The sequence below is a fragment of the Rhinoderma darwinii genome, chromosome 3 (assembly GCF_050947455.1).
Source record: "Rhinoderma darwinii isolate aRhiDar2 chromosome 3, aRhiDar2.hap1, whole genome shotgun sequence".
NCBI lineage: Eukaryota > Metazoa > Chordata > Amphibia > Anura > Rhinodermatidae > Rhinoderma > Rhinoderma darwinii.
This window is the reverse complement of record NC_134689.1, coordinates 337,637,079-337,663,627: the sequence shown is the minus strand read 5'-3', so window position 1 is coordinate 337,663,627 and position 26,549 is coordinate 337,637,079. Positions and strand designations below refer to the sequence as shown.

At 42.6% G+C, this 26,549-nt stretch overlaps 1 long non-coding RNA gene across 1 annotated transcript in view; it reads right to left on the bottom strand.

Annotated features, from left to right (window-relative positions):
* LOC142749869 (uncharacterized) overlaps nt 1-20,248 on the bottom strand; it is a 60,771-nt gene extending 40,523 nt beyond the window's left edge. Inside the window, exons 1-2 of the long non-coding RNA XR_012882491.1 lie at nt 20,160-20,248; nt 19,590-19,692 (exon numbers count right to left, since the gene is read on the bottom strand). This is a non-coding gene — a long non-coding RNA (uncharacterized LOC142749869). The remainder of the gene's footprint in view (nt 1-19,589; nt 19,693-20,159) is intronic.
* Between the last annotated feature and the right edge of the window lie 6,301 nt (nt 20,249-26,549).

Sequence of the window (26,549 nt, the reverse complement as noted above, 5' to 3'; positions counted from 1 at the left end):
AACATTTTTCCTTTTATAGTACTGAAGGTGTGCTACAATTGTATGCGGTCTAGAAAATCCCCTATGAAATAAACAAACACATGAGCAGTACAAATCTGTCTCCTACGCGTAAAATTTGCTGAAAATTATCAGCGTAGGAAAAAAAAAGGGTTTCAGATGTCCCTATTTAAAGGGCACCTGTCTCATGCAGCTGCCTTTGAACTGGTTTGTAACATGGGGTTCCCTTTTAAAAGAAACACATTTTCAAACAAAATTAACGTTGAACAAGATATTTTACTGAACATAAGTATTGTCACCATGGTACATAAGCACACAGTTACTACCTGTTTATGAGTCACGGACAAGCTTAACGGTTACAACACTAAAACTTAGCTATGTAAGTGAACCGATCAATTGAGATCCATCCATTAGTAAAAACAATCCATTAAGATTATTGCGTTAAAAGAAAAGATTTATAAGATACAGTCGTATTAAAACATATTTATAAGAAATGTGATGTAAACTCATCTACTAATGGAGACGCGTATCCATGATGTGTAGTAATTATTAATATGTTAGTTACCACAAATAATATAAAAAGTAAAGAATAAAGGTTTATATAATCTGATTATGGCAGGTAGAGGATGTATCATAAGGGGTTGTCCAAAAAAACGGGGGATGGGGGGCAATTTCAGTTGCTATTTTCAGATTGTTTGTTCAGGCCATCTGCAGTGATACTGAAATTATATATCCAGAAGAATTCCCTATTTTTAAGTGATTGGAAACAGTTATGTACCTTACTAAAGGTAATTTCTATTGGTGTGATTGTTAAATCAAAAATGCCTTTGTGAGTTTGGCAAAGATGTCTAGACACACTGTGTTTCATAAAACAGTTGCTTGTAGTGGACCTATGTTTATTCACCCTGGCCCTTAGGGTCTGTTTTGCCTCCCTATCTACTGAAGCTCGCATTTTCATTCAATATGGTATATAACATACATAGAAGAGCAATTCATAAATTGTTGGATAGCGAAGTACTCTTTCGTGACATTAGATTTAACTATATTTTTGCAGGGACTGAGGTTGGGACAGCATAGGCATCTGTGTGTCGCATCTAGGGCTGGGCAATTATGACCTAAATCAAAATCACGATTAATTGAACATGCATCCTCGATTACGATAATTTAGACCACACCCCTTTTTGCATACCACACCTCCTATTTGCATGCTACGCCATTAAATTTATATTTATCCCCTGAGCCTGCTGTATACTACTGTATATAATATACCTCCTGACACTGCCCCCACACAGTATAATGCTCCCATATCTGCCCCCACACTGTATAATGCCCGTATAGCTGCCCCCACACAGTACAATGCTCCCCATAGCTGCCACCACACAGTATAATGCCCCCATAACTGTCCTCCACACCGTGTAATGCCCCCAATAACTGTCCTCCACACCGTATAATGCCACCCATAACTGTCCTCCACACAGTATAATGCCCCCATAACTATCCTCCACACAGCATAATGCCCCCATAGCTGTCCTCCACACAGTATAATATCCCCATAGCTGCTCCTACTCTGTATAATGCCACCCCAGCTGCCCCCAATAGTGCCTGATAGAAATAATAATATACTCACCTAATCCCGTTCCAATGACGAGTTGAGGCGATCCCTTTGCTCCTCTGGTCTGTACGGCGTAGACAGGCGCAATGAAGTCACTGTCTCTCATCCAGCGAAACATAGTGAATGGTAGAGCCTGGACCTTACAGTACCCTGCCCTACCATTGGATTCAACTGTATCTGCGTCCTGAAGATGCAGATATAGTTTAAACTGTGAAAAAATAATTGATAAAACGGAAAGTCGCAAGATGACATTGATTAATTGCGCTGAATTTCGATTTAGATTATTTTTCTATTAATTGCCCAGCCCTAGTCGCATCTATATGAACCTATATGTTTTGGAAATATAAGTGACAACTATGTCCGACTTAGGAGGCAGTTGTTTTAGCCTGCTTGGAGCACCTTTTCAGGGAACACAATATAAGATCGGTGGGGATCTGACTCTCTCTCCCCCTCCCTGCCAATTAGCTGTATGAATGGGACTGTGGTGCAATAGCTTACAAATGTAATGGCGCGTGTACCAACCAGGGGAAGAAACATGTATACAATGAAGAGGCTGCGGCGCTCTTCATTGTATATAGTCAACTTTTTAAAACAGTGCACGCTGTATGCTAATTCCTCTATAAAGGGTCATGGGGTGGTGACGCTATGCTGAAGAGTCACATAGTCCTGTCTCCAAACTAACCTTTCCTGTTATGGAATTGCAAGTTCAGCAATTCCCCACGGGCTGCTGGAGACTGCCGGTAGAAAGCGTACAAATAAATCCGCAACCTCAAATCCGTCACAACTCTGATCGACAGAGTCTAAGACTACTCTAAGGTTATCGCCAGAGCCGACCGCAAGGCAGGATGATTTTTGCTGCATAGAACCCAGGTTGTCTTAGCAGAGTTTAATGTTGGATAAGAGGTGCAATGCAGGCAAACCTGAACAGGAACCAGACAGCCAGAATGTCCAAAACAGTAAGCAAATGGATATCAGGTAAAGCAGAGTTCAGATAATCAAAACTGGTAAACAAATGGTTATCCAAATACATGCCAAGGTCGATTTCCAAGAAGTCCAGAAGTCAGAGATAAAGGGTGTAGGTAAGTAGCTTGGTCAAAACACATGCAGACAGGAAAATCACAAGTAAAGTACAGGTGAAGGTATAAATACTAACCCTACACCTGATAGGCAGAAGGACAGAGAAAAGAGATAGGCTCAAAGTAAAACCAGGACCGCCCAGAAGCTAGAACAGTAGTCCTGTTAATCCTAGGGGAACAGGTGTTTTCCTAATAGTACCCCCCTTTCACCGGACTCTTAAACCTTGGCCTAGGTTTCAAAGGAAACTTTGAATGAAAAATCCCAACTAAACTACTAGCATGTACTGAATGGGCAAGAACCCAAGTTCGGTCTTCTGGCCCATACCCCTTCCATTGCACAGAGTACTGGAGAGTACCCCTGACCATTCTAGAATCCACAATCCTCTGAACCTCAAACTCCATATCTCCGTCTACACGAACTGGAGGAGGAGGTTTCCTGAGTGGATTAGATGGTGTAATAAAATTTTTTAGGAGAGAGTTGTGAAAAACATCATGAACTTTAAAAGAAGAAGAGCCAGACGAAAAGATACAGGGTTAATAATTTAAACAATTTCATATGGACCAATAAATCTGGGGCAAACTTACGAGAAGGCACTTTAAGTCGCAGATTTTTTAGTAGAAAGCCACACCTTTTCACCCTCACTAAACACAGGACCCACCGTACGTTTTTTGTTAGCATTTTTCTTTTGAATAACTTGGAAGTTCCTCAGGTTCAATTGAACCTGAGCCCAAACTGTGCACAGTTTATTTGATTCAACTTCTACCTCAGGGTTATCACTAGAAGAGGCGGAAAATGAACCAAAACGAGGATGAAAACCATAATTACAGAAAAACTGCGAGGTATAGAGAGAAACATGGTGGCGATTATTTATAGCAAACTCTGCTAAAGGAAGATATGACACCCATTCAACCTGGTTATCAGCAATATAACACCTAAGATATTGTTCCAAGGTTTGATTTAAAACGCACGGTTTGACCATTGGTCTCAGGATAACTGTACACCAAGTTTCTTACAGAAAGCGCTCCAGAAACTAGCCACAAATTGTACACTTCTATCTGAGACAATATTTTCCAGAATACGATGCAGACTAACCACTTGATCAATAAATAATTTAAACAGAGATTTGGAATCAGGGAGTTGCGGCAATGGAAAAAAATAACACATTTTATTGAAACGGTCCTCCACAGCCCAAATGACAGTTTTCTCTTCAGAGGGAGGCAAATCGGTGATAAAATCCATAAACAGATGAGAGCAAGGTTTCTGTGGAACAGACTATGGTAGTAGTCCACCCATAAGACGAATTCAAGGAGACTTAGCACGAGCACAGACATCACAAGCAGAGACATAGGAACTCACATCACGAGATAAAGATGGCCACCACTAGAACCGGGAGCCAAATTTTTTTTAGTACCAGTTATCCCTGGATGGCCACACAAAACAGAATCATGTAACTCATTGAGAAAACTAAGTCTGAACTGAGGAGGTACAAACAACTTCTCAGCAGAAATGGGTTGCGGAGCAAGTTGCTGACATTCTTTAACCCCTTGAGGACCAAGCTCATTTTGGCCTTCAGGACCAGACCCATTTTTTCAAATCTGACATGTGTCACTTTATGTGGTAATGACTTGGGAATGCTTTTACCTATCAAAGCAATTCTGAGATTGTTTTCTCGTAACTTAATGTACTTTATGATAGTGGAAAAATGTTTTCGATAAATTCAATATTTATTAGTGAAAAACACCAAAATTTTGTAAAAAATTGCAAAAATTAGCATTTTTCTAAATGTAAATGTATCTGCTTGTAAGACAGGCAGTTATACCACACAAAATTGTTGCTAATTAACATCCCCATATGTCTACTTTAGATTGGCATCGTTTTTTGAACATCCTTTTATTTTCTAGGATATTACAAGGCTTAGAACTTTAGCAGCAATTTCTCACATTTTCAAGAAAATTTCAAAAGGCTATTTTTACAGGGGTCAGTTCAGTTGTGAAGTGGCTTTCAGGGCCTTATATATTAGTAACCACGAATAAGTCACCCCATTTTAAAAACGTCACCCCTCAAAGTATTCAAAACAGCATTTAGAAAGTTTCATAACACTTTAAACGTTTCACAAGAATTAAAGCAAAGCAGAGGTGAAATTTTCACATTTCATTTTATTTTGCAGAAATTCATTTTTAATCTATTTTTTTTGTAACACAGAAGGTTTTACCAGAGAAATGCAACTCAATATTTATTGCCCAGATTCTGCAGTTTTTAGAAATATCCCACATGTGGCCCTAGTGTGCTAAGGGACTGAAGCACTGACCTCAGAACCAAAGGAGCACGTAGTGGATTTTGGGCCTCCTTTTTATTAGAAAATATTTTAGGCAGGTTTGAAGGGCTCTTGCGGTGCCAAAACAGTGGAAACCCCCCAAAAGTGACCCCATTTGGGAAACTACACACCTTAAGGAAATTATCTAGGGGTATAGTGAGCATTTTGACCCTGCAGTTTTTTTGCAGAAATTATTGAAAGTAGGCCGTGCAAATGAAAATCTACATTCCTTCAAAGAAAATGTAGGTTTAGCTAATTTTTTCTAATTTCCACAAGGACTAAAGGAGAAAAAGCACTGCAACATTTGTAAAGCTATTTCTCCCGAGTAATACAATACCCCACATGTGGTAATAAACGGCTGTTTGGACAAATGGCGGAGCTTAGAAGGGAAAGCGCGCCATTTGGCTTTTGGAGCTTAAATTTAGCAGGAATGGTTTGCGGAGGCCATGTCACATTTGCAAAGCCCCTAAGGGACCAAAACAGTGAAAATGCCAAAAAAGTGACTCGATTGAAAAAACGACACCCCTTGAGGAATGCATCTAGGGGTGTAGTGAGTATTTTGACCCCACAGGTGTTTCATGGATTTTATTAGAATTGGGCAGTGAAAATAAAAAGAACCCTTTTTCTTCAATAAGGTGTAGCTTTAGCTAAATATTTTTCATTTTCTCAACAAATAAAGGAAAAAAAGAACCCCTAACACTTGTAAAGCAAATTCTCCCGCTTACGGCAATACCCCACACGTGGTCATAAACTGCTGTTTGGGCACACAGTAGGGCTCAGAAGGGAAGGAGCGCCATTTGCTTTTAGAGGACAGATTTTGCTGCATTTGGTTTCTGGTCGCTATGTCGCATTTGCAAAGTCCCTGTGGGACCAAAACAGTGGATCCCTCCCAGAAGTAAAACCCTTTTGGAAACAACACCCCTCAAGGTATTCACCTAGGGGTGTAGTGAGCATGTTAACCCCGCAGGTGTTTTGCAGAAATTAGTGTGCACACGATGTTGGAGAGTGAAAATGGGATTTTTTTCCATAGGTATGCCAATATGTGGTGCCCAGCTTGTGCCACAATAACAAGACAGCTCTCTAATTATTATGCTGTGTTTCCCTGTTTTAGAATCACCCTACATGTGACCCTAATCTTTTGCCTGAAGATTCGACCAGGCTCAGGAGTGAAAGAGTACCATGTAAAATTGAGGCCTAATTTGGCGACATATAAAGTATTGATTCACAATTGCAGAGGCTCTGATGTGAAATAATAAAAGAAACCCCTGACAAGTGACCCCATTTTGGAAACTATTTATTAAGGGGTGTAGTGAGCACTTTCACCCCACGTGTCTTTTTCCTAAATGATTGCGCTGCGGAAGGTGCAAATTAAAATTTTTCCCTAGATATGCCAATTCAGTGGCAAATATGTCGTGCCCAGCTTGTACCACTGGGGATACACACCCAAAAATTGTTAAAAGTGTTCTCCCAGGTATGGCGATGCCATATATGTGGAAGTAAACAGCTGTTTGGGCACACTGTAGGGCTCAGAAGGGGGGGGAGCACCATTTGGCTTTTGGAGCGTGGATTTTGCTTGGTAATAGTTTTGTTTGGAGTTTAGCTGGTGTTTCAGTTTATAATGTGGGGCATATGTGAGCTGGGCAGAGTACATCAGGGGCATAGTCGGGTGGTATAATAATAAGGTAAAAAATAAAAAAAAATAATCCATAGATGTGTGTTATGCTGTGAAGCAATCCTTTCTGTACAGGCCGGTGTCGCACTGATATATGGCGTCCTTTCTTATGCCCCTTTTGGTCCACACTCCGCACCTTTGTAGTTTTGGGAATTTTGCCGGGAAAGTGTTGTCCTGGTATAATACGGGCACCATCGCTTCCAGCATACAGTATCTATGCCATTATGAATGATAATAAGAAATGTGGGGTCGGGGACATCTTTGTGTGACATTACTTCTGTGTTGTAGAAACTACATATATATCTATGTCATTATGAATGATAATAGGAAATGTGGGGCCGGGGACATCTTTGTGTTAAATTACTTCTGTATTGTAGAAACAAATCGCAAACAAATCGCAGGTCGCCGTCGGGTTTCCATGGCAGCCGGGGGCCTAACAAAGACCCCCAGGTCTGCCTTCAGCAAATGCCTGTTAGGCGATGCCAGAGGCATGGCTTAACAGATTGCCTGTCAGATTTACACTGACAGGCAATAATGCTTTGGTATACTAAGTATACTAAAGCATTATATATGCGATTGGCAGATCGCATAGTGAAGTCCCCAGTTAAATAAAGTTTGTGAAAAAAAAAAAAATACAGTCAAAATCAAATAAAACAATTTTTTTTGCCCAAAGAGTGGTTTTATTTAGTAAAGGTCTCAAAACAAATAACACATACACATATATGGTATCCCCGCGATCGTAATGACTTGAACAATAAATTGAACACATTAATTAAACCACCGGATGAGCGGCGTTCGTAAAAAACGCAAAAAACTACGGCAAAATTCTCTCTTTTCTCATATTCCCCCCATAAAAAAAATAAATAAAAGTTAATCTATAAGTCCTATGTACCCCAAGATAGTACTAATGAAAACGACACATTGGCCCGCAAAAATCAAGCCCACATATGGCCACATTGACGGAAAAATACAAAAATTACGTCTCTTGGAATGCGGCGATGCAAAAACAAGTAATTTTTTTCTAAAAGGGTTTTTATTGTGCAAACGTCGGAAAACATATAAAACCTTTACATATTTGGTATCCCCGTAATCGTGCCGACCCATAGAATAAAATTAACATGTTATTTACGCTGCATAGTAAACGGCGTAAATTTATAACGTGAAAATTAATGCTGGAATAGCTGCTTATTTTCAATTCTCTCCTAAAATAAAGTTAATAAAAGTTAATCAATATATTATAAGCATCTAAAAATGGTACAATTACAAAATACAACTCGTCCCGCAAAAAACAAGCCCTTATACGGCTATGTCGACGGAATAAAAAAAAAAGTTACGACTCTTGGAATGTGACCGTGAAAAAACAAAAAATAATCCTTGGTCATTAACGTGCAAAATGGCCCGGTCATTAAGGGGTTAAAATGTTCTCAAAAAGCAGGTGCATCTGAAATGCCTATTTCTAACTCCTTCCAGCTGCTTTCAGACCTGCCGCTCACAGGAGACAGTGAGGCCTCATTTACACGAGCGTGTGCGTTTTGCGCACGCAAAAAACGCAGCGTTTTGCGTGCGCAAAAGGCACTTGACAGCTCCGTGTGTCATCAGTGTATGATGCACGGCTGCGTGATTTTCGCGCAGCCGCCATCATAGAGATGAGGCTAGTCGACGTCAGCCACTGTCCAGGGTGCTGAAAGAGTTAACTGATCGGCAGTAACTCTTTCAGCACCCTCGACAGTGAATTCCGATCACCATATCGAGTAACCTGTTTAAAAAAAAAGAGGTTCGTACTTACCGAGAACTTCCCGGCCGTTGCCTTGGTGACGCGTCCTTGGTGACGCGTCCTTGGTGACGCGCCTCTCTTGACATCTGGCCCCACCTCCCTGGATGACGCGGCAGTCCATGTGACCGCTGCAGCCTGTGCTTGGCTTGTGATTGGCTGCAGCTGTCACTTGGACTGAATTGTCATCCCGGGAGGTCAGACTGGAGGAAGAAGCCGGGAGTTATCGGTAAGTCAGAACTTTTTTTTTTTTACACGTTCACGTATATTGGGATCGGAAGTCACTGTCCAGAGTGCTGAACCAGTTTAACTCTTTCAGCACCTTGGACAGTGACTGTCTCCTGCCGGGTTCGGTCAAAACGAGTTCGGCCGAACCCGGTGAAGTTCGGTTCGCTCATCTCTAAGACACTCCGTTCGGATGTTTGTAAACAGAAAAGCACGTGGTGCTTTTCTGTTTACATTCAGTTTGACAGCTCTTGAGCGAATCACGCAGTTTGCACGTAAGTGCTTCCGTGCGGCATGCGTGGTTTTCACGCACACATTGACTTCAATGGGTGCGTGATGCGCGAAAAACACACGATTATAGAACATGTCGTGAGTTTTACGCAACGCACTCGCGCTGCGCAAAATTCACGCATTGTCTGCACTGCCCCATAGAGTAATATATGTGTGTACGACACGCGTGAAAAGCACGCGCGTCGCACACGCGTATATTACGCTCGTGTAAATGAGGCCTGACTCGGGATCAGACAGACCCACCTCACCGCCATTACCTGCCGTGCTGATAGCATCTTCTAGCCTGCAGGGAGCACAGCTTCATAACAGTCCGCTCATGGAAGTTACGGAACAGAATGATGTCCCCTCTGTCAAGTGAGTCAGATTTGCAGAAGCTTCAAGACCGGCCCTTCACTGGAAAGAGTGGGAAATATGGAGACGCTAACAAAGGGCGTCTGCCCCAAGATGGCGGAGGAGCCTCATGTCGACCTAGCAGGGTGGAAAATAAAACTCCCTTATCTGATGCAGATAAACTGCTTCCAGCCGGACAAGGTGAGGATGTGCCAGTGTTTCTACTCTAGCCCGGTACCCTGGAAAATTACTGAGTGGAATGACTTTTTACACACACCACCTTATGCTGGGACAGAGATGACGGCCTCCTCCTCAGATGAGGATCCGAACCTGCCTCTGACTTGCTTGCCTAACCGACATAGTCGGCTTATCTCATATGACCCTTTATTACAGCTTCCTCCTTTTTGTTGGAATATTACATCTGCAGTTTAATGCTGGAGGAACTATCTTGAACTGACAGTAGATGGCGCTGTGTTAACTATTAGTTATTATCTATGTGTAGCTCCTCTAGTGATGATGTGTAGGTTATCTCTGGTATTCTCCATCTTGATATTGTTACTGATGTTGGTTGCTGTTTGTCCCAAGTAAAAACCAGTTTGATTCTCCCACAATGTCTGAATGCTGCTGAAAGCTTCAAATACTGCAACAGGTTATGGGCCCAGCCACAGACAAGGAACAGAACAGCACAGCTCGGTGATCAGACTGATACCAGGAATCATCCAGAGGTCTCATCTCCTGAATACAAGTAACATATAAAGGAAGATGCCGGCAGCTCAGAGCTGAGACTTACAGTGGCCAAACTGAACAATGACAAGTACCAGCTATGGAAGTGTAAAGTGGAAATGTTACTATCCAGAGATGACTTGCGGGAGGTCATTACTACAGAGAGACCAGAGATCAATTATCAGGAAAGGGACAAGAAAAACAGACAGGCCAGGGCCACCATAAGCTTATTAGTGGAGGACGACCAACTTATCCACATCAGACATGACAGCGCTGCAAAAGTCATGTGGGACGCACTGCAGAAGCTGCATGAGAGATCCAGGGTAAATAGAAAGTTATTTCTGCAGAGAAAACTGTATAAAATGAGACACAACATAGAAAAAGATCTGCAGGAGGGAATGCAATGCTGGAGGCGGCTGCACAACTGAGGTCAGTCGGTGAGGACATTAAAGACAGCCATGTTGTAGCCGTACTGCTATGTAGTTACCGGACTCATACGCTGCACTGATCAATGCGCTGGAGACAAGACCGGAGGCAGATCTGACACTAGAATGTGTGAAGACCCGGCTAGTAGATGAATACCAGCGAAGAAATGAAATTATGCAGCACTCCACATCAAGTGACACTGGAATAGATCTTAAAGCTGCAGAGACAAAATATCAAAAGAAGGAAACGAGCAACAAACAGGGACACCTAAAGAAAGACGGTACAATATGGAAAGCGGAACAGCAGAAACTATTTCCAAAAGATCAAACCCACAATCTCTGATCCTTGTGCAGATAATTGGGATGGCACCTTTAACAGGTTCCCGACTGCTGGCTGTATTTTTACGGTCAGGGTCTCTGAAGTCCGCCGTATAGACTAATTACGACGGCACTTCATAAACAGTGCACGCGCGATCGCGTGCACACAGCCCTGTGCCCACGCTGTTACCAACAGCTCTGGGCACTGGGCAGAGTATCAGGGACCAATCTGATGGTCCCTGAACATGTGGTCGCTGTGAAAACCTATCACAGCGATCACATTTGTTTTATTTTGACTTTTCTGGCAGTAAATCTCCTGCCTCTTTTCTTCTCCTCGCACATTGTTTCAGTGTGAGGAGAAGGAGAGACTCGAGAGAATTGCTGCCAGAAGAATACAAGATTACAGTTACAAAAAAAATACAGTTACACTATAAAACATTCTCTGTATAGATAGATTTCTATCTATCTATACAATCTATCTATCCATCTATCTTTTTTTTTATCTACCTTTCTTTCTTTTATTCTATTAGAATAGGCAGGTAGGGAGTATATAATTATATATATATCCACATATATATAATATATATAGCAATAGCGGTTTATTTTTTTGTTAGCGGTAGTGTAGATATATATACCAGTTAGTTTGTGTGTTTTATAAAAAAAAAAAAAGTTTGTTTAGTTAGTGTTAGCGACGTTATGGCGAGGAAGTTTTTTAGCGCTGAGGAGGCATACGCCATGCTGTGGTCTGAGTCGTAGACCGCATCAGAGATGGCGTCCGAGATGGAACCTGTTTTAGGTAGTGACGATGACAGCGTCACTTCAGGTTCATCTTCAGGGGACGTTGTCCCTGATGCAGTCGAAACTGCAGAACATGAAAGTGCAGGGCCAAGTAGCGCTGTAGCACGGGACAGCCTGGTCCCTCCAGTTCAGGCTCTTGTATGGGCACCTGCTCCATCTTTTGGGTCTAGAATCCACAGATTTACTGCCACTCCTGGTATAACCGTGGACAATACAAATTTTGTCCAAATGGATTACTTCCATTTATTTATAACTGACGACCTCCTAAATATGATTGTCCACGAAACTAATTTATATGCTGTTCAATATATAAGGCAGAAACCTTCGTCCACCCATGCCAGAGATTGGACGCCCACCAATTTGCTGGAATGAAAAAAAAATTTGGGGCTCATCCTAAATATGGGTGTTGTAAAAAAGCCCTCCATTAGGTCTTACTGGTCAACAAGACCCGCCCAAGCCACCCCAGTGTATTCTGCAGTAATGCCCAGGTCTCGTTATGAGACAATAATGAGGTTCCTCCACTTCAACAACAACGCACAGGCCCCCCCAAGTACCGATGCAAACCGGGATCGGTTGTTCAAAATAAGACCACTGATAAATTCCCTCAATAATTTATTCCTGCAACTCTACACCCCTGAGCAGAATGTAAGCGTGGACGAATCCCTCTTCAACTTTCATGGCAGACTTAGCTCTCGCCAATATCTACCTTCCAAAAGGGCAAGGTTAAGCTTTATAAATTGTGTGAAAGCGGCTCAGGATATACCACCGCCTTCAGGATTTATGAAGGGCGGGACCGCACAATAAATGTTCCTAGATGCCCCCCTGATCTTTCCACCAGCAGTAAGATCGTGTGGGAGATAATGCAGCCTCTGCTTCACCAGGAGTACCACCTGTACTGCGATAATTTTTATTCCAGTGTGCCCCTGTTTAGGCATTTGCATGCTGCAAGGACTGGGGCATGTGGTACCATGCGCAAAAAACTAATTGGTTTTCCGCAGCAATTAGTGGGGAAGCGCATGGTAAAGGGGGACTCCTGTGCTTATGCATCTGAAGAATTGCTGGCGGTCAAGTACAGGGATCGCAAAGATGTGTATGTGCTAAGCACAATACATACCCCAGGAACAGTGGCAGTGAGGGAAAGGGGGGCAAGATCGGACAAGCACAAGCAGTGAGCGTGTCCGAATATAACAAGTACATGGGGGGGAGGATTTAAGCGACCAGGTTTTACAGCCCTATTCATTGAAGCGAAAAACAAAAACCTGGTACAAAAAAGTGGCCATTTATCTGTTACAGGTGGCCATCCACAACTCATTTGTGCTCTACAAAAAAAACAGAGGCAGAGACACATACCTGGATTTCCAGGGGAAAATTATTGAAGGCCTCATTTTTGATGTTCAGGACACCAGAGAATGCCCCCAGTCTGAGGATGTCACGCGACTGACTGAAAGACACTTCATCAGTCGGATTCCCCCAACACCAACCAGATGCAACCCCCAGAAAAGGTGCCGCATCTGCAGAAAAGACGGGCACCGCAAAGATTCCCGATATTTCTGTCCCTCATGTCCATCACAACCAGGCCTGTGCATTGAGCCATGTTTAAAAAAATACCACACTTTTCTGCATTATTAGATTTTAGTTAATTAGTTGAAAATATATTTGCCCTACATTACATTTTTATTTTTCCCCTGATTTTACTCCAAGGGTGAGGGAGGGAATGGGTGGGGGGTGGATGTCATGTTTGCATATTCTCTAAAGTTCATCTGCTGGAGAGCTCCATTTGCATAAACCTGCAATTTCTTATTTTAGAAAACCCAAAAAAATAAATTCCCATTATACCCCTAGATGAATATTTTGGGATTTCTGCTTCAAGAGCAGATATTTTGGAAGTGTTATAGAAACTCTGTTGAGTTTTGTAAAACCAGCTTTGAAAAAAGGCGATTTGTGAAATAAGCTTCTTCCATCGTCCGCCCTCCTACATCTCTATGTGATAAATAAGACACACATATTTCAAGAAACTTTCAGAAGAAAACTGGACTATCTAAAAATATGATAAACCCCTTGAAGGAAACCTTGTGGGGTCTACTTGTGTGAATTAAGTCATTTATTGGGGTGTTTCTAATGTTTCAGCAGCATTAGGCCCCCCAGAAAACAGTATGCGGCTATAAAATCAAGTGCAGAATTCCTGGACCGAAAAGGCCATAAAGCCTCCTTTTATGCCAAGCCCTGGCACATGCCCGCACAGTGAATAAGGCACACATATTTTGTATTCCCATGCACGGGAGAAGGGGAAGAATGTGAAAGGAGATGAATTTTGTCCGTGGTCTATATCGTGTGTGAAAAATACTAGCCTAAACTGATGCATTTGCTAAAAAAAAGCTGATTTTATTTTGTTCCATCTTATTCAAGAAACTTTCAGAAGAAAACTGGACTTGCAAAAAATATGATAAACCCCTTGAAGGAAACCTTGTGGGGTCTACTTGTGTGAATGAAGTCATTTATGGGATGTTTCTAATCTTTCAGCAGCATTACACCCCCCAGAAAACAGTATGCTGCTGTTAAGGATCTGCCAGGCACAGCTTCTGTATCCACGCCCATAGGTAATCAGTCTGCACCTGCTTCTATGTCTGTGAGACTGACTCCATCTTCCACCACTCAGGATGGCAGGCTTAGGAGTGGGAGAGCCTATCACAGCCTGGCCAGACGGAGCTAGCTCCCGCCCTCTGTCTATTTATACCTGCCTTTCCTGTTCCTCCTTGCTTGTGATTCTTCTCGTTTTGTTTCCTGGCCCTGCTGCAGCTTCTTGTACCATTTGACCCTGCTTCATATTGACCCTGGCTTACTGACTACTCTCCTGCTCTGCGTTTGGTACCTCGTACACTCCTGGTTTGACTCGGCTTGTTCACTACTCTCCTGCTCTGCGTTTGGTACCTCGTACACTCCTGGTTTGACTCGGCTTGTTCACTACTCTCCTGCTCTGCGTTTGGTACCTCGTACACTCCTGGTTTGACTCGGCTCGTTCACCACTCTTGTTGCTCACGGTGTTGCCGTGGGCAACTGCCCCTTTTCCCTTGCTTCTGTGTACCCTTGTCTGTTTGTCTGTCGTGCACTTATTGAGCGTAGGGATCGTCGCCCAGTTGTACCCCGTCGCCTAGGGCGGGTCGTTGCAAGTAGGCAGGGACTGAGTGGTGGGTAGATTAGGGCTCACTTGTCTGTTTCCTTACCCCCATCATTACAGCTGCTATAAAATCAAATGCAAAATACCTGGACCGAAAAGGCCAAAAAGCCTCCTTTTATGCCAAGCCCTGGCGCATGCCCGCACAGTGAATAAGGCACACATATTTGGTATCCCCATGCACAGGAGAAGTGGAAGAATGTGAAAGGAGATGAATTTTGTCAGTGGTCCATACTGTGTGTGAAAAATGCTGGCATAAACTGACGCAATTGCTAAATTCTTGCATTTTTTTCCAATTTTGCCCACTTTAGAGAAAAAAAAAAATTATATATACTGACAAATGCCACTAAAACAAAGCCCTATCTGTCCTTTAAAAAGAGTGTAAAATTCAAAGATGAACTTTATTCACCTGCAGAGTTATAGTCATCTAAAGAAGCGCATAGCAAAATTGTGAAATTTGCTCTGGTCACTTAGCTGTCAAACAGCCTAGTCCTTAACCGGTTAAAGTGACAAATGGCCATATTGCATGGCTGGTGTATTGACTCTGAAGCAACAAGTCACATGACAAGTGATAAAAGTTTTTTTTATAGAACTTGACTTGACTCAAGAAAGTGAACCGTTGCCACGTGTGCCGCAAAAAAGTTGATTAGCCCCATGTACCCCTGAGGACGCTACTAGCTAGCGAAACATGTCGGGGGGGGCTTTAAAGTGTGTTTTTAATTCCTGTCCTAGCCGAATTTAATGCCGATTCACTAAGTGTGGCTTCTACCTCGTAACTGACTCTAATTCAGTCAGTATTCACCCTGGCCGTTTGAATGATCTGCCGAGCCTTTTAGCTGGCTGTTTTCACTTTTACTTCGGCACTTTGACAGTGATAATTTTAAACTGACGTTTATGTGGTCTGTCCTTTGCTACACGTAGCTTAATAAAATTTGTTAGTTTATTTTCCTATTATATTGTGGGTAGTCAGGAAATAAGGGTTTTTGCTTGCCTGAAGGCATTCCTGTTGTTGATTATATATTTTACCTGCTGACTACCCAGGGTCACAATTGCTCTCTGTCCGCAAAAAAGTTGGACTCACCGGTCTGTATACATATAAGACATTAGTTTTTATGTTCTTCTATGCAGAGAAGTTTTAGAAACAGATATTGAGGTCCAACTTCTGATCAAACTCTACAAGTAAATGTGGAAAAAAGGGGTTGTCCCAAGAATAACATTTATCACCCATCCACAGTATAGGTGATAAATGTGTGATCTCTGGGGTAACCATAACTGGGACACCCACTGACTACTAAAACGGGGATCTTGAACCCCCGACATCACTCCTCACTACACAATGGCAGTGAGGAGGAAGTTGAATGGAGAGCAGGGCGAGCCTGCACCCTGCCGCTCCATTTATTCTTCTCTATCTCTGTCAGATCCATAGATTTTGAATGGAACAGCAAACTGCATCCTCGTCCTGCTCTCCACTCAAGCTCCTCTTCACTGTAGTCGTGCAGTGAGGAGGAACGGGGAATTCGGACCCCCGTTCTAGTGATCTGTGGGGTCATAATTGTGAATAGATAATAAAAGTTAATATTGGGGCGACCCTTTTAAGTTTGAACTAAATGTTTCACCTATACACAGAGGAAGCTGCAATTGTGGCTGGTTGATCCACATGACAGTTAAAAGTCTTAAAGTCTATGTAAACTTATGAAAGTGATTTAACTGGTTGCCGACACAGGACGAGTATGCTTGTCCTGAGCGGCGAGCACTACGCGCATTAGGACGAGCATACTCGTCCTGTGTGACAGCCGTCTGTGCGCGCGATCGAGAGCGGGGCAACGGCTGTAATACACAGCCACGGCCCCGCTCTGACAGCGGAGAGGAGAGAAACAACTTCTCTCCGCCATTAACCCTTTGAACGCCGCGATGAAAGCAGATCGCGGCGTTCAAAGAGGGGGGACTGCACATTGATCGCGTCACAGAAAATAACTGTGACGCGATCAAAGCCCACAACTCATATGGCCAGACAGCCCAGGGTCCATTGAAGGACCCCAGGGCTGTCTGAACATATTTCCTGTTGTTAGGGCATACTGAGGTATGCCCTAACAACTGCCTGTGTACGATCAGTAACAGGCTAATGTACTGGCATACAGATCTATGCCAGTACATTACAGTTACAAAATCAAAATCAAAATGATAAATCCCTTTATGGTGTTAAAAAAAAAAGTTAAATGAATGTAAAAAAAAATGAATGAAAAATAAATAAATAAATAAAAAGTAAAAAAAATACACAGAAACACACATTTTTTATAATAAATAAACTTTTTAAAATATAAGTCCCAAAACATGAAATAATATAGACATATTTGGTATTGCCACGACCGTAACAACCTGTACAACAAATGTATAACATTATTTATGATGATCAGTGTATGGTGTAAAAAAAAATATATTAAAACTGCAGCAGAACTGCTTTTTTTCTGCATTTTCGCCAAAATAAAAATGTATAGAAATTAAAGGATAATGTATTTGTACCAAAAAATGGTACCTACATAAAGTACAACTCGTCCCGCAAAAAACAACTATGTCGTACACAAAATTAAAGAGTTATGAGCGTCGGGATGCAAAGAGGGAAATGTAAAAAAAATTGCTCTGTCCTCAAGGCCAAAATTGGCCGTGTCCTTAAGGGGTTAAAAAAATAAAATAAATAGAGGTCAGTCAGTGTTTTGGTGCAACTTTCAAATTAAGTTCAGTGTAAGCGGATCCTTAGTGTCTCTAATATGCAGGATACGCCTGTTATCGATCACATCTAAGTTCATAACTTAGATGTGATCGGTTAGATCAGGACCCCATGGCATTAAACCCGTCAGTCCTGCGGACCTAACAGATTCAGGTCTTAACGCACGATACAGCTGGTCTGTATAGAGAACAAAGCAGCTGTATCTCAAAAAGTAAAAATCATTTTTACAAAAAACTAATTTGAAAGTTGCACCAAACACACTGACTGACAATGTTAAAAAAAAACAAAACACTTTTGAAGGTTTACATTGTATTTACTTATAAGTCAATATTAATTAATGTTAGTAATATCTGAAAATGTGGCTTAATATTTGGCTACGTATAAGTATAGCAGAGATTCCATTATTATATAAGAGCAAGATGGTGGTTGCCATATTGTTTTTTTAACTATGGAGATGTATTACAAAGTCACTGTCAGCTGTCATTAATATGTCCATTTTTTGCCAGGCTTTGACTGTCGATGTGGGAATATATTCTGTGGGATACATCGTAAGGGCATGACCACACATGGCGGAATTCCTCCGCAACTGTCCGCATCAATGCCGCACCTAATCCGGGTTGCGGATTACGGCTGCGGATCTGCACAAAATGTGCAGAAAATTGATGCGGACTAGCTGCTGCGGACTGCGGGAAAAGTGCTTCCCTTCTCCCTATCAGTGCAGGATAGAGAGAAGGGACAGCACTTTCCCTAGTGAAAGTAAAAGAAATTCATACTTACCGCCCGTTGTCTTTATGACGCGTCCCTCCTTCGGCATCCAGCCCGACCTCCCTGGATGACGCGCCAGTCCATGTGACCGCTGCAGCCTGTGCTTGGCCTGTGATTGGCTGCAGCCGTCACTTACACTGAAACGTCATCCTGGGAGGCCGGACTGGAGACAGAAACAGGGAGTTCTCGGTAAGTACGAACTTCATTTTTTTTTACAGATACATGTATATTGGGATCGGTAGTCACTGTCCCGGGTGCAGAAACAGTTACTGCCGATCGCTTAACTCTTTCAGCACCCTGGACAGTGACTATTTACTGACGTCTCCTAGCAACGCTCCCGTCATTACGGGAGCCCCATTGACTTCCTCAGTCTGGCTGTAGACCTAGAAATACATAGGTCCAGCCAGAATGAAGAAATGTCAAGTAAAAAAAGCAAGACGCATCCGCAGCACACATGACATGTGCATGACAGCTGCGGACTTCATTGCGGAACTTTGAATCTCCATTGAAGTCAATGGAGAAATTCCGCCATGAGTCCGCCACTGCTCCGCAACAGACAGAGCATGCTGCGGACACCAAATTCCGCTCCGCAGCCTATGCTCCGCAGCGGAATTGTACGCATCGTGTAAACGAACACTGCTAAATTAAAGTGAAAGTCAATGTAGAAACGGCTCCGCTGCGGATTAACGCTGCGGAGTGTCCGCAGCGGAATTTAAGTGCAATTCCGCCATGTGTGAACCCGCCCTCACTCTGACAGGCACAGTTGCTCCTATGACTATTAGGCCTGATTTACATGAGCGTGTGCGTTTTGTGCGCGCAAAAAACGCTGCGTTTTGCGTGCGCAAAAGGCACTTAACAGCTCCGTGTGTCATCAGTGTATGATGCGCGGCTGCTTGATTTTCGCTCCGTTTGAATGTTTGTAAACATAAAAGCACGTGGTGCTTTTCTGTTTACATTCAGAGTTTGACAGCTGTTGCGTGAACCACGCAGTTCGCACGGAAGTGCTTCCGTGCGGCATGCGTGGTTTTCACGCACCCATTGACTTCAATGGGTGCGTGATGCGCGAAAAACGCTGAAATATAGAACATGTCGTGAGTTTTACGCAGCGCACTCACGCTGCGCAAAACCCACGGACTGTCTGCACTGCCTCATAGAGTAATATAGGTGCGTACGACACGCGTGAAAAGCACGCGCGTCGCACACGCGTATATTACGCTCGTGTAAATGATGCCTAAAGCTGAAGGAGCTAAGAAGATCAGAAAGGAAAACCCTGTTGTGGTTGCGGAGAAGATCCGTAAAATTTGAAATCAAAATTTCATCCTGTGTGACACCAACATTGTGGACTGTGGTGTGGTAATAAGTCATACAACCCACCTTCATCATCCTGACTCTACATCCAGGGATACAGCTCCTTCTCTTTTATCTTCCTTATTTCTCCTTTTCTTCTTCTCTTTTGATTATAGCTTTTCCCCAATTCCTACAATTGCAATAACAATGAAACAAAAAAAACATAAAACTGTTATAGATCCTTAAAGGGCTTTTTTCCAGTTAGAATAAATTGATGGCCTATCCTCAAAATAGGCTATCATATCTGATCGGTCGGGCTCCGACTATTGGTATCCCTGCCAATCAGCTGTTTTGGGGGGGCCGCGGAGCTCATGCGAGCGCAGCTTCACCTTCATTTCTTACCTGCTCCGAACTGTGAATCGCTGACACACTTGTAGCGGTGGATCACAGTAGTACATCCTTCTCCAATACAAATGAATGGGAGTAGGCTGTAATACTGTGATCCACCGCTACAAGTGTGTCAGAGATTCACAGTCAGAGAGGATGTGATGGAGTGTAATGTAATCTCTACACCGGTGTCTACAATATCTCCGCTCTCATCTCCCCTGCCCCTTATATAAGTATTATCCAGCATTGTGGTGTGGTAATAAGTCATACAACCAAACTTTATCATCTTGACTTCACATCCAGGGACACGACTCCTTCCCATTCATTTTCCTTGTTTCTCCTTTTTTTCCTACTTGAATCTATAAATGAAATAAAGATAAATCACAATAAATAAAAAAATTGTAAAATCTTTAAACTGACTCCAGGGATTTTTATACTGCACATAACTATTTATAAGACTAAGTTCAATCTTTGTGTTGTGATGTAGTTTAGTAAAGTTCATAGTTTCACCATAATCGTGAGTAAAAACCGTGGCAAAAATAAAAGCAGGAAAACCACATGTTAGTATTTACAGGATTGTCGCAGTTCTGCCACGAACGCGGTTACTGCTTTTGTTATAGAAATAATTCAAGGAAATTTTGCTATACCTTTCGTGGATTTTTTTTTTCGATTATATGATTTTCACATTAAAGTGAATTGGGGAAATACACAAACACATAGAAATAGGGCATGGTATATGTTTAAAAAAAGCAGCAAACCCTGAGTAACGTGATTTACAAATAAAAAAATGTGAATATGTTTTTTAAAAATCTTATTTAGATTCATATTACACCTGGACGATCTGGTTCTCAAGCTGCGCAAAACATAGCTAGATGACTTCACCAAAATGCAGACTTGTGTCTGAACTGAGCCTTTAGGGAGAGAAGATTGATGGAGTGTGATAGACTCTCTAGACATGTGCCTAGAAAACTTTTACTCCTGTCTCCCCTATAGGGGAGGGGGTGTACAAACTCTTCCAGGTGTACCAACATGGATACTAAGGCCACAGAAGGCTGGATGGCGGCACCTGGCCTCAAACTATGTAAACTTCTCTCAATGTCAGACATCAGGACAGAGCTGACACCATAGTGTGGAATGAGTAGAGACCGGCTTCTGTAGGTTCTTGTGGTATATTACACTACAGTAGGGGCGGATTAAGCATAACATGCTCCCTGGGCTCTATGGAAAGTGTGCCCCCCCCCTCCAGCCTCAGAATTTAAAATCTTTTTCCAAACCCCTAAATACACGACACTATTTAAATGATATGTCCACAAGTATGTGGACACCTGACATCACACCTATATAAACTTTTTTGACATCCCATTTAAAAAACAATTGGTATTAATGTGGAGATGGCCCCTTTTGCAGCTCTAACAGCCCCCACTATTCTGGGAAGGCTTTCCACAAGATTTGGGATTTTGCCTATTAAGCCAAAATAGCATTTATGAGAAGAGAATGTCTGGCTCACAATCGGCATTTCAATTTATCCCAAAAGTGTTAGGTGGGGTTCAGGCCAGGGCCCTGTGCAGGCCATTTGAGGTCCCTTCCCACCAAACTTGTCAAACCTTGTCTTTAAGGACCTGACTGTGCAGAGGTTCACAATCATCTCGGAACAGGAAAGAGCCATCCCCAAACTGTTGCCACAAAGTTGGAAGCTTATAATTGTCTAGAATACATAGGTAGGTAGTGTTCCCCTCGCATCCACCAAATCCAGATTTGTCTATCGGACTCCCAGATAGTGAAATGTGATTCATCACTCCAGAGAACAGATTTCCAGTGCTCCAGAGTCCAGTCGTATTTTGGCCAAAATAACAACTAATGCCCCATGTTTTTCATGGATATTTTTACTATATATACTTTTTTCAGAACGCAGCCGGGTCTTCTAATGCTAGGAGAGCATGATGTGCTAGTGTTTGGTTTGGCATGCAGAGCAGCCCGCCTTAGCTGACAGCTTGGGCGTTACAAATAGGCTGTGAACCGGCGAGATATGCTATGCCTGACGACTGGCACATTATTCCTCCATGTATTACACATAGTACCGACACCCCATGTACTATTCACAGCCCTCACCCCCATTCATCACGTTTATTTTTGATTACATTATCACACATAGCTTTGACACTTATATACCACACACAGTTCTTTTATACCATACATTCACACCTTTGTACTACACTAAAACTGACACCCATTTATTGCACACTTGTGAGCACTTAGTTGCCACTCCCCTAAAGACTAGTGGGAGGGGCTATCACTATTTAATGCACTCTCCATCTGAAGCATTTTTGACCAGTCTGCGTCCTGCTGGGAACGGGTTTTGACCTACCCACTTAGTAAGTATGGCCTTCTCTATGCTTTTGATCATTATGAATAACATATTTGATGATGACGTAGATGCTCAGGCAGATGAGGAGGAGGAAGAGACTGAGACGCATGGCGATGGCGAATTACCAGGAAATGCACAGGCAGCAGCCGACGGCAGGAGGAGCTTTAGGAGCTGATGTGCTTCTGCTTGCGCTTCCAGTGGACTAGAAACCAGCTATATATATTTTCTTTCTGCTGCGGTGCGTACCCCCTGAGGCTGTGGCGTATACCCCCTGTGGTACGTGTACCATGCCTTGAGAACCACTGCTCTAGACCACCAGGGAAAATGGATTTACTCCTCCCGTACTCCAGACTACCAGGAAAACGGGCAATAATAGATTTTTCTTACAGCATGAAATAAATCTTCTATGTGCCTCAGTATGATCATACAGAGAGACATGGAGGTTGTTAACGCAATCATGGGCCAAAATATATTAGACTGAAATTTGTATTAGGTATGTCAACCGATACCCGCCCTCCAGTGATTTATCCATTTCCAAATCATAGGTAATCAATATACAGGGTGGGCCATTTATATGGATACACCTAAATAAAATGGGAATGGTTGGTGATATTAACTTCCTGTTTGTGGCACATTAGTATATGGGAGGGGGGAAACTTTTCAAGCTGGGTGTTGACCATGGCGGCCATTTTGAAGTCGGACATTTTGTATCCAACTTTAGTTTTTTCAATGGGAAGAGGGTCATGTGACACATCAAACTTATCGAGAATTTCACAAGAAAAACAATGGTGTGCTTGGTTTTAACGTTACTTTATTCTTTCATGAGTTATTTACAAGCTTCTCTTTGTTTACAGCCATTGACATGTCGCAGAGGTTAACACGTGAGGAGCGGATAGAAATTGTGTTGATATCTGGTGAATGCAGTACCCGGATCATTGCAGCAGATTTCAATGCAGGACACCCTACGAGACCACCCATCTCCCATGTTACAGTTTGCAAACTGCTTGCCAAGTTTCGTGAAACTGGTTCAGTGTTGGATTTGCCCAAATGTGGACGCATGAAAACTGTCACTAATGAAGAAACATCAGTGGCTGTCCTAGCTTCATTCAGCAAGAGCCCACAGCGTAGCACTCGCCGCATGTCACTGCAGAGTGGCATCAGTCGAACATCCCTTCGGTGGATATTAGCTACTCACAAATGGCACCCTTACAAACTCCAGCTGCTGCAGCATCTCAACGAGGATGACCCAGATCGGCGCACTGAATTTGCAGAATGGGCAAACCAAAAATTGGAACAGGACCCTCAGTTTACACAGAACATTTTGTTCAGTGATGAGGCAAACTTTTATGTGAATGGTGAAGTTAACAAACAAAACCACCGCTATTGGTCTGACACTAACCCACATTGGATAGATCCCTCCAAGACTGTTGGAACACAAAAATTGATGGTATGGTGTGGTATATGGGGTACAAAGATAGTGGGGCCATTCTTCATCAATGGAAACCTCAAGGCCACGGGATATCTGAAATTGCTACATGATGATGTGTTTCCCTCTTTATGCACTGAAGCTGGCACATTCCCTGAGTTTTTCCAGCAAGATGGTGCACCACCACATTATGGGTGTCAGGTCCGAGCATTCCAAGATGAACAGTTTCCTGGAAAGTGGATTGGTCATCGTGGGCCAGTTGAATGGCCCCCTAGGTCTCCCGATCTGACCCCCTTAGATTTTTATCTTTGGGGTCATCTGAAGGCAATTGTCTATGCTGTGAAGATACGAGATGTGCAGCAACTGAAACTACGGATACTGGAAGCCTGTGCTAGCATTTCTTCTGCGGCGTTGCTATCAGTGTGTGAAGAGTGGGAGAAGAGGGTTGCATTGACAATCCAACACAATGGGCAGCACTTTGAACACATTTTATAAGTGGTCAGAAACTTGTAAATAACTCATGAAAGAATAAATTAACGTTAAAACCAAGCACACCATTGTTTTTCTTGTGAAATTCTCGATAAGTTTGATGTGTCACATGACCCTCTTCCCATTGAAAAAACAAAAGTTGGATACAAAATGGCCGACTTCAAAATGGCCGCCATGGTCAACACCCAGCTTGAAAAGTTTCCCCCCTCCCATATACTAATGTGCCACAAACAGGAAGTTAATATCACCAACCATTCCCATTTTATTAAGGTGTATCCATAGAAATGGCCCACCCTGTATATATATATCTCTGAGAGAAAAGATGACACAAGAGACCATGTTTGTATGCTCAAAATCTTTCTCTGTGGTTCATTGCCAAACTCAATTACAATCATATCATTCAGAAGGGGGTGTAGCCTTGAGGTTAACCAATCAGAGGCAATGTGACAATATTTCAAATTCAGCCAATTACAGACACACGATACATTCCAGATACATCATTATAATTCTTCACACATCAAGGTTTGCAGGTGCCGTATCTCTCTTGGCAAGAATATTCCTGTAAGATGGGGAGACACACTCACATGCATATTTGCCCTCCTCCCATCTCACTCCCTGTTCCTTCTCTCCAAGACTCGTATGGGAAGCAAGGTCAAAGATAACTAACTAAGAAACATACAAACTTGTCTTAAAGGAGTAAAGACTTTCTTATTCATTACTAAAGAAACAAGATGAAGACTCCAGACAAGATGGCCGCTGCACAAAATCAATTCATGTAAACATTATGTTAATCACTTTCACAGAGGTACAGCAGGGGCAGGATAGTAAAAGCTGCGTATTCATGATCTGCGCAACTCAAATTCTGAATACGCTCATGCACATGTCCTCACTTGTAGAAACCGTTTCCCAATGCTTAGCAGTGAGGTTGTGGTGGGCTTATGATTACATTAGGCTGACAATTTGAAGAGGCAGAGCTGCAGTATAAAGCATGGAAGACAGAGCCTGAGCCACAGATGAAACAAGGAGCAGTGTTTCAGGCTACCTCACACTTCCGTTGCAGCTTAGACTACCATGTACTAATACTGCAGGTCTAATCATAGATGTGCTGTAATGGAGAAGGAGCTAAAAACAGAAATATAGGGGGGAATTTATCAATAGGTTTATGCCTAGTTTTTTGGCATAAATATTTGCAAATCATTCTGCACGACATATTTGCAGATATATTTGTGGCTTTGCCGGTTTTGTAAAGTGACGAGAAAAGTGGGCGAGATTTCCTGGGAGTGAGTGAAGTCTCCACCTTTTCGACAGATTTATTAATACAAAATCCAGAAAATGGTGCAAATTTTGGCACAAAACTACACCTGCTCATAGTCATTTTCTGACTGTAGGAGGGTAATGGCCAAATTTGGGATTGGTGGAAATGTTAAAGATATGGTGAAGATGATGTACAACTCCCCCACTGCTTGAGTCATTGTAGGGGGGATTTGTCCCACCCTTTCGTTCTCTCTAGAGGGACACGGCGGGGATGTCTCCTCTCCTCGCTCCTATTCGCCATATTTATTGAATCCTTGGTGATTTTAATAAGAGAGGATGTGTCTATATGTGGATTTGGCTGTGGAGGGGCGAGGGATAAAATCCTTCTGTATGCGGATGATATCTTATGCTTGGCGGAAGCAGAGAGGTCTGTCCTGAGGGCCATTCATTTAATAGAACAATTTGGCATTTTCTCTGGATTAGAGATTAATTGGAACAAATCGACTCTGCTACCATTGGATGCAATAGATGTTAATTCAATTGGAGAATTATATGTTTTGAACCCCTCTCAGTGCTTTAAATATTTGAGAATCAAAGGTGATGAGAATTTGGAAAATCATATTTATCTGAATATTATGCCATTGATTTCCAAACTTAGAGCTAAGGTGCATATTTGGGGCAAACTTTCCTCTATGAAGAAGCGATAGAATATCTCTTGTTAAGATGATCTTGCTACCTCAATTATTATATGTGTTATCCACTTGTCCGGTATGTGTTGCACACCTAATGAGTGAACACTGGTGCGGTAGGGGTTTATATTCTTTATTCACACATTCATCTGTTATAAGTAATGAACATGAATCAAACATGGAGATTAGGACCTTCCTTCTCCTAGAAACCTGGTGTGCACTACAATTCGTGTCCCACCAGAAAAGACTCCCCTGAGGAAGATGGTCCCAGTCTAGTGTCATATTACAGGACCTGTATATAGAAGAGGCTGGACGCAGCTGCAGGCTTGAGGGAAGCCGACATGACCGTCCTGGTAGGGAAAGGGTTAATGTTAAGAGGTGAGGGAAAGGTGAAGAAGTTGAAGGAGGGACGGGGAGGAGCTAGGGGGGACGGGGGG